Source organism: Schistocerca cancellata, chromosome 1, assembly GCF_023864275.1.
Source record: "Schistocerca cancellata isolate TAMUIC-IGC-003103 chromosome 1, iqSchCanc2.1, whole genome shotgun sequence".
Classification (NCBI taxonomy): domain Eukaryota; kingdom Metazoa; phylum Arthropoda; class Insecta; order Orthoptera; family Acrididae; genus Schistocerca; species Schistocerca cancellata.
This window is the reverse complement of record NC_064626.1, coordinates 1205017073-1205026939: the sequence shown is the minus strand read 5'-3', so window position 1 is coordinate 1205026939 and position 9867 is coordinate 1205017073. Positions and strand designations below refer to the sequence as shown.

Sequence of the window (9867 nt, the reverse complement as noted above, 5' to 3'; positions counted from 1 at the left end):
TGGGACAATGAGCAACAAAGGTTCATGCTAAGTTGCTGTAATTTTGCGATGCAACAATTTTAAAAGTTTGAAAAGCTGAGGTCTGCCATACAGTTCTAAAACTTTACGTACTTCCTGTCTTCCTTGTTGGTTGATTGAAGGTTCGAAGTCGTCGATCGAGGAGGTGGCGACAGTCACTCATTGTCGGCCGTCGCTGTTGCAGAAGCTGGGTGTTGGCGCGCCTTCTTCTCGAAACGGTCACCAGACGAAACGGGCTCTTGATGTGCGCTAGTTAATGTTTTCCGTCCGCGACACCATGTCAGAAACTATCATCGCAAGTCGAGCGCAATTACATGCTGCCAAACCCCAAAAGTGCGGCAACTCGCGGGAGCTTCACACAACACACCTGCTCCACTCGCTGCTCCAGCCAGACTCCCTCTCTCTGCCCGCGCTCCACGCGACAGAGTTAACACTACCAAAGATCCTAAACATTTTGATTCTTCACACGACCTATCGATGTAATCGTTCGATAGCAGTTTTCCCTAGGCAAGACCCAGCGTAAAAATACAAATAATATTTACGAAACAAACCAATTATACATCGACATAAATGCGTATATATATATATATATATATATATATATATATATATATATATATATATATATATATATACAAATAGTAAAACAATTACAATATACGAAGACACAGAAAGGGTATATATTCAGGTAACAAAAATAAGGAAAACAAATTTATAGTACAATAGATGGAAATAGGAGGATATGCATTTCCGGCGTTACACGTTGGGCATGGGTTGTCTGTTGTCCTCAGCGTAAGTTAGTTTAAGTTAGAAGTTTGGTTCCATGGAACTGATCATAAATTTAAAAATTTTGCAACTGACCCCTTGGTCCAACTGAACCTATCACTGACTGAAATGGTAATGTTTGGCTGCTTGGAGACAATTTGCAACCAAACAACGGAGGAATTTTTATGGATGACAATACGTCTTGTCTCCGGGCCACAGCTGTTCGCGTTTGGTTTGAAGAACATTCTGGTCAGTTCGGGAGAATGATTTGGCCACCCAGACCGCCCGACATTAATCCCATCGGACATTCACGGGACATAATCGAGTGGTCAGTTCGTGCAAAAAATCTAGCACCAGCAACAGTTACACAACTATGGTCGGCTCAATGTTTATTCAGCGGCTTCCAAATAATTTTTGAGTCCATCCCACGTCGAGTTGCTGCACAACGCCGAGCAAAAGGGTGCCCAAATCGATTTTAGGAGGTGTCCCATGACTTCTGTCGCCTCAGTGTAACCTTACCGTAACACTTTATTTCGCACGTACTATCGTGGACCTGTTTCGCGTTCTGACTGCTTTTCGCGGAGTCTAAATAACGAACCTTCCTTCCTCTATATACAAAACGATTACCACAAGACACAACAAGAGAAAACTGTTCCGATGGTTATCGTCCAGACATAAATTCATACCACGATATTGCAGATATCTGGTAAATTGTTATTAGATAAGACAACCCTTAACGGATGTAAAATCAATTTTTTTAGAATAAGTCCGCGTCGGTGGCTGAACGGTCAGCGAGGCTGACTGCCATATGGAGAACCCAGCTTCGACTCCCGGCCCTATCAGAGATTTTCCCTTGGTTTAAGCTCTGGAATGGTGTGCAGTGAGCTTCCTGATGTCAATAGAGGAGCTACTTGCCAAATACTAGAGGCTCAATGTCACGAAGCCTAATAATGGTTGGAAGAGCGGTTTGCTGACCACAAGCCGCTCCATATCGCATCCAAATAACACCATTGCCATAACTTGTCAAGGCGGTCGTTTGGTACCGATGGGCTTGACATTGGCTGTGTACAGAGTTTTGGTTTACAACACTTAAAATGTTACCACACTCTTCTACTTTGGAGACATCTAATAATCGCAACTCTGTCACGTAAATATTTCAGTAACCCACACTCAAAAAGAAATTTTTTTGTGAACAACAGATTTTGCGAAAATATATGGGCTTCTAAAGTTCTTCGAAATATTCTCGCTCTCTAAAAGGCATCCCGAACACCTGTTACCCGTCATTCGCCAGGCGTTTGGCCTTGTAGAAACTGGTAGAAGAATTAATGAGCTAAATAAACGCGATGACCAGCACTTTGTGGCCGAACTCGAATGGGGCCTTCCGGTCAATAATGCCATATGACCATTTCATTTCACCAATGCTGCCGAAAAAAAATTTTCTTAGCTGACACAGAAGGGAAGAGAATTATATACTGAAAGCTTTTCAGACTTCCGTCTCTGTAACCAAAGTTTAATTTGTTTTCTGATTTCCTTTTTAAATGATGGCATTCATTTTTTTTGTGCTGTAGTCCTTTTCTGAAATTAGAAAAACTACTCTGGTAAATCAAGGTTTATCCAAATCTGAAAACATTTTGCAAGCTACAATACGGTGATATATTTAGGAAGAAATATTCTATTTAAAAAGTGTTGCAATAAGGGAAATCTGGTCCGTACTATATCCCGAGATCCACTGTTACATTATTACTCTCCACCACGCCGATAATCTGTAAGTGAAATGGAATTAAGCAGAAGTATAATCAAAAACCAGTTACAAGTTAAATAGTTTTGAAATAGAAGCTATTGGTAAGTGAAGTGCAAGTGATCCTCAGTTTATTGGCCACCACTAGTTCACATCCATTTTTAATTTTTTTCACTTCGCAGCAACTTCAACCACCTCGGGAAAAGAAAAGTGCTTGCGTTTCTTTTTTTTTTTTTTTTTTTTTTTGTAGTCTTTATCGTTCTCGTTTTTACTTTGTGTGTATGTGTGAGTTTCAGTATTGGGATCGTGGGAGAGATGTGTAGCACGCTCTTCCTTATTCAGTGTGTATCTTAAGTTGTGCCGGCCGGAGTGGCCGAGCAGTTCTAGGCGCTACAGTCTGGAACCGCGCGACCGCTACGGTCGCAGGTTCGAATCCTGCCTCGGGCATGGGAGTGTGTGATGTCTTTAGCTTAGTTAGGTTTAAGTAGTTCTAAGTTCTCGGGGACTGATGACCTCAGAAGTTAAGTCCCATAGTGCTCAGAGCCATTTGCACCATCTTAAGTTGTAGGCTTGTAGTACAGACTTAACATTTCAACCACTTGAGGTAGGACTGGAGACGTTGTGACAGGAAGCGGACTATCCTCTTCGGAACACATACAGGAGACTGGCAACAGGTCCTCCTAACCCCCTCCCCAACCTCCCCGCCAAACCCTCCAAGCAACTGCATTTAATCCTGGAAACAAAATTTTAGCCACTGTACGTTGTGTACGTTTCGGTCTGGTAGGTTTAGCAGACGGTTCGCCCGCACTGCTCAGAGGTAATGGACGAAACATTGTGTTGAGTTGTCTCGGTTTGGTTTTGTAATAAACGTAGAACAGTTTTTCATTCGTATGAGACATAACCTTCGCGTCTTTTGATTATTCTATATTTTTTGTGTTAATTCACGTGTCTTATGGAACTTCATTGGACTTGCTTTGTTCTTGGAAAGGACCGTTAAACTTTTAGTCTTGTAATATTATTTGTAGTATAAAGGTAAGGGATATCACTTTCATAGAGTTACAATGTACGTACGTAGTATCTATTAATTGTTCCCCCACCCCCATGCCATAGAGCTGTTTCCTTTGTGTGAATTGATAGATTCTGTGGCCACCAGCCAGCACGTGCCCTCCATTTGTAACTATGATCAATGAACAGATATTTTTCTTCTGAGTAAAAAAGAATATATACACACCAGCTTTGTGGCAATTACTTTGTGATTATTAAATGTTAAGGAAGTGATGGATGTTGGGGCCATCAGCCGGCACATGGCCTCGAATCGTAAGGTACCTAGCTGTAACTGTGCTTAATGAACTGGTCTTTTCCCCCGTATTAAATTAATACCTGTGTGCCGCAGGTAGCAGTGGAGTGAGATTTGGGTTATTAAAGTGTATAATGACAACTCAAGACTTTTACTAATTTAATAAATACAATTTCTTAATAAATTTGTTAAGAAACAAATCTCATATATCAAGGAATAGATACAAGATTTACATAAGGTGCAATGATACAACGAGCAGCACTGATAGCTACTGAAATGTCCGAACATGGGATGGACAAAGGATAGTCGGCGTGGAAGGTCGAACCAGGCTAAGCGCATCAGTTTTCCTTAATAAATTACAAATTAATCTCAAAATACTGCACAACAACCAAGAACAAAAATCAATCCTCCGAGAAAGAGGAAAAATTCACAACTTTAAGTCTGGTAATTTTCCAATAACTTACAAGAAGGGTGCAACCAAGTTTGGAAAAGGTAGTCATCTTGCAGTGGATTACAGACGGAATTTAAATGTTAAAGAACTAAATTATAGTAAATATTTGGAAATTCAAGTACAGAAAACAGAATATTAGGTTTCTTACGTTAGATTAAAAGATGGGGCAAATTCGAAAAGGCATTTACTTAAAACCACCCATCAAATATAACATACGAAAAACTTAACTTGTTTAGCAGTTGCAGTTGGAATCCAAACTCCAGCGAGACGCTGTCCAGGTACATGCACAGGCCGCAATACTGGAGTACGTACAGGTGGTCAGGCGCCGCAACAATTAAATTGTTATAGCTCAGACGCGAAGGCTGTCAACAAATAGCATACACATTATGATACAAAAGTCAAGAGTTTCGGCGATAAGGTCTTCAGGCCTTTCAAGACTTAATAAAACTCTTAAAGTAACGTATCGTTCCCTAAGCACTTAATTGAATAAGGCTTAAAGCCTGTAATTATGAGAAAATTTTTAATTACTGTAATGAAACTGCTAATATAAAAGGATAAGAGACATGTGATAACCAACAGCAGATTTACCAACAGACACATAATGCAGTTTGGGAGCTGCAGAATAACAGACACAAGATTACCCGCCTGGCACGGAATTTCAGCTTAACATTTACAGATAAGATTGGCGTTGCAGACATCGCGGTGAGTACACCATCGCAGGCGCTCCTGTCTGTGATGCAGCGTCAAGGGTAACCGCAGCCATGGTCTCCTAGCCGATAGTCCATGCTGCTACAAACTTAGTCGAACTGTTCGTGCAGATGGTAGTTGTCTTGCAAACGTTCCCATTTCTTGACTCAGGGATCGAGACGCGGCTGCACGATCCGGTACAGCCGTGCGGATAAGATGCCTGTCATCGCGACTGCTAGTGATACGAGGCCGTTGGGATCCACCACGGCGTTCCGTATTACCCTCCTGAACCCACCGATTCCATATTCTGCTAACAGTCATTGGATCCCGATCAACGCGAGCAGCAATGACGCGATACGATAAACCACAATCGCGATAGGCTACAATCTGACCTTTATCAAAGTCGGAAACGTGATGGTACGAATTTCTCCTCCTTACACGAGGCATCACAAACGCGTTTCACCACGCAACGCCGGTCAACTGCTGTTTGTGTATGAGAAATCGGTTGGAAACTTTCGTCATGTCAGCACGTTGCAGGTGTCGCCACCGAACCAACCTTGTGTAAATGCTCTGAAAAGCTTATCATTTGCATATCACAGCATCTTCTTCCTGTCGGTTAAATTTCACGTCTGTATCACGTCATCTTCGTGGTGTAGCAATTTTAATGGCCAGTAGTGTAGTTTAAAACATCAAAAGCTGATTCAACATTGCTCAAAACTTGCAATACATAAGAAAGGACTTTAAGGTAAAAAACAGCAAATTGGAACACCAGTGCAGCTTAAGTGCCGCCGGCAGAATCGGAGCAGAACAGTTGAAAGACAAATTTACCACTTCAGTCAGTGGCCCATCTAAGTTAACATTCATGTAACCCGAGACTGACTCGGAGATTGTAACAGATCATCTACCCATACGACATTTCTCTAACTAAAATAAACTAAATAGAAATCCACTAAGCAAATCCGGAAAGTTACACTAGCGGCTTCAAGTAGGTTATAGTAATTGCAAGAAAACCTCATCTATCAAACTCCAGAGGCGAGCTTCACTGAAGGAATAAACACAATCCGCACCACAACTTCTTTAGCACTCCAAATTCCATCATTCAAAGCACTGTTCCGGGCGCCAATACCCAAATTGCCTGAAGGCAAATTGCTGTCCATCTTCTCTCCTAAACCCAGAAACCAGCCACAACGGATGCTATCGGACATACTGCTCCAAACACACCAAGAGGCCCCAAAGGCCACCATGTCAACAGATTGGCCCTTATTTTGTACCTCCTGCTGCCTCGTACCAATTGAACCAATACCAACTCCCCAACCGTGGCACGGTCCCCGCATTTTCCTCAGTCTCAGACAGTGGTAAAGCAAGCTAATCAGTGCGACACTCGCCCCTCTTACCGGGACGACAGTCAATTAGAGGATCCAAAGATAGCACAAAGCCGCCAATGCTCAGCTATCATTTAGACAGTGCCCCAACGGGATAGAAGTCGTCGGTCCCAAAGATGCATATTCACCACTCCCTTATAGGTTGTATAAGGAGACTAGCGAATCCGACAATGCTTCACAATTGCTGAATACGTATGGTAATTGGATATATGCTCTGATCTCCTTCTCCTGCTGACTCCTCTTTCTGCCCGTCATTTCCTACCCCCCCCCTTTCTCCTCCAGCCACCGCTTCCTCCCTCTTATGTCTGTCTCCCCCTTCCCTCTCTCTACATTCACCTTCCCCCACTCTATCTCGTATACCAATCTCTCGCTGAATTTTAGCTTTGATTATTATTATAGCCAACGATAACTTGATTGGGAACTGAATTTGTTAACAATAAACGAGCAAATCGGTTGGGATCATTGGGATACGGAGTAGGCAACTCTGTGGTCGCGTAAATAAAAATAGTGTATATATACCGGTGTCCGAAATTAAAGCAACAAACTTCTATTTCCATGTCCTGTGTCAGTTCACGATGTAATCACACAGACTGTCAATAGCTGTACGTACGATGACGTTGTGCAAGGAGATGGCATTCCGGTCAACGGAAATCACACCAACGATGATGTTAGGGCACCTATCAAACAGAGTACTGTTTATATGAAGACAGTATCTGTTCTCGAAAGAACAGAATACTGTTGAAGACCGTGCCGCTTTTCCCTGGAATAAATGGTGACTAACTGAATCCCTCAGCTGCCGACAGGTGTTGTTGATATACCTCGATGTGGACAGCTGAAAATGTGTGCGCCGACCGGGAATCGAACCCGGGTACTCCTGCTTACATGGCAGACGCTCTATCCATCTGAGCCACCGAGGACAGAGATGAATAGCGCGACTGCGTGCGCATTCGCACAGACGAAGGTCAACGGCTGGGTAGCCTTTAACAATATACACTCCTGGAAATTGAAATAAGAACACCGTGAATTCATTGTCCCAGGAAGGGGAAACTTTATTGACACATTCCTGGGGTCAGATACATCACATGATCACACTGACAGAACCACAGGCGCATAGACACAGGCAACAGAGCATGCACAATGTCGGCACTAGTACAGTGTATATCCACCTTTCGCAGCAATGCAGGCTGCTATTCTCCCATGGAGACGATCGTAGAGATGCTGGATGTAGTCCTGTGGAACGGCTTGCCATGCCATTTCCACCTGGCGCCTTAGTTGGACCAGCGTTCGTGCTGGACGTGCAGACCGCGTGAGACGACGCTTCATCCAGTCCCAAACATGCTCAGTGGGGGACAGATCCGGAGATCTTGCTGGCCAGGGTAGTTGATTTACACCTTCTAGAGCACGTTGGGTGGCACGGGATACATGCGGACGTGCATTGTCCTGTTGGAACAGCAAGTTCCCTTGCAGGTCTAGGAATGGTAGAACGATGGGTTCGATGACGGTTTGGATGTACCGTGCACTATTCAGTGCCCCCTCGACGATCACCAGTGGTGTACGGCCAGTGTAGGAGATCGCTCCCCACACCATGATGCCGGGTGTTGGCCCTGTGTGCCTCGGTCGTATGCAGTCCTGATTGTGGCGCTCACCTGCACGGCGCCAAACACGCATACGACCATCATTGGCACCAAGGCAGAAGCGACTCTCATCGCTGAAGACGACACGTCTCCATTCGTCCCTCCATTCACGCCTGTCGCGACACCACTGGAGGCGGGCTGCACGATGTTGGGGCGTGAGCGGACGACGGCCTAACGGTGTGCGGGACCGTAGCCCAGCTTCATGGAGACGGTTGCGAATGGTCCTCGCCGATACCCCAGGAGCAACAGTGTCCCTAATTTGCTGGGAAGTGGCGGTGCGGTCCCCTACGGCACTGTGTAGGATGCTACGGTCTTGGCGTGCATCCGTGCGTCGCTGCGGTCCGGTCCCAGGTCGACGGGCACGTGCACCTTCCGCCGACCACTGGCGACAACATCGATGTACTGTGGAGACCTCACGCCCCACGTGTTGAGCAATTCGGCGGTACGTCCACCCGGCCTCCCGCATGCCCACTATACGCCCTCGCTCAAAGTCCGTCAACTGCACATACGGTTCACGTCCACGCTGTCGCGGCATGCTACCAGTGTTAAAGACTGCGATGGAGCTCCGTATGCCACGGCAAACTGGCTGACACTGACGGCGGCGGTGCGCAAATGCTGCGCAGCTAGCGCCATTCGACGGCCAACACCGCGGTTCCTGGTGTGTCCGCTGTGCCGTGCGTGTGATCATTGCTTGTACAGCCCTCTCGCAGTGTCCGGAGCAAGTATGGTGGGTCTGACACACCGGTGTCAATGTGTTCTTTTTTCCATTTCCAGGAGTGTAGTTAAAGGCTACCCAGCCATTGACCCTCTTCTGTGCGAATGCGCACAGGTTGCCCAAACTCTTACGGGAATCGCCAAAGCGTGCGCGAGTAATTAGTGAATCGGCAAAAGTCTATAAGGTACATTACATATGTAGAATTGTGGACAATTGGGAATGTGTGTCTCACGGGAAGCGTGCAAGGGATAAGTCCCTGCAGTCGCGCTATTCATCTCTGTCCTCGGTGGCTCAGATGGATAGAGCGTCTGCCATGTAAGCAGGAGATCCCGGGTTCGATTCCCGGTCGGGGCACACATTTTCAGCTGTCCACATCGAGGTATATCAACAACACCTGTCGGCAGGTGAGGGTTTCAGTTAGTCATCATTTAGAGTACTGTTTGCCGTGTAGTCCCACATCCGAAGTCGCAGCTTACTCAGTCACAGATGGTGGTACGGCGCAGAGGAAGACGCCTACCAGTTCTCTGCGATGAACTGCCGTAGGAAGAATGGAAGAATGACAGTCGCACATTTATGTGGTCCAATAGCTTAATGTTTCTCGGATGTGGCGACAGTTTATAGAGACTGAAACTTTAATCCGAAGACTAGGGCATGGCCGACCACGTATGATATTAGAAAGAGAGGGTCGTTATATGGCTGTAAGGGTACGTCGGTATCGCCTTAGTACTGCACGGCAGCTGGCATCTGACCTTCCAGCATCAATGGGCGTGTTGTATCGAGGTAACAGGTGTGGCGTTTACTGTCGGAGACATGTTGCATGTGTATCTCTGACGTGTCTTCACAGAAGGGAACGTCTAGAGTTGAATCGTTCATATGCCACCTGGACGGTCGAAGAGTGGACCAATGTTCTCTTCACAGTTAAGTCCCGATTTGGTCTCGAGAGTGATTCGCGACGTTCGCATCTCTATGGAACGTGGAACATAATTTTGGAACCCAAAATCGATATCGTGGAAGATCGCTAATGGTGTGAGCAGGGATTATTTTATCGTGACGAGATCTAGGGACCTCATGTGCCGTTATTGCAAGTTGCTGTAGGCCCAGACTCCGTATTAATGGATGATAATGCTCATCCTCATGAACCAGGGTTGGTTGACCATCTTCTTGGAAGCGAAAGAGTTTG

At 45.4% G+C, this 9867-nt stretch overlaps 1 non-coding gene across 1 annotated transcript; it reads left to right on the top strand.

Annotated features, from left to right (window-relative positions):
* Window positions 1–8967: 8967 nt before the first annotated feature.
* Trnat-ugu (transfer RNA threonine (anticodon UGU)) lies at window positions 8968–9041 on the top strand. The gene has a single exon. It is a non-coding gene; the product is annotated as a tRNA-Thr (tRNA).
* Window positions 9042–9867: the final 826 nt, after the last annotated feature.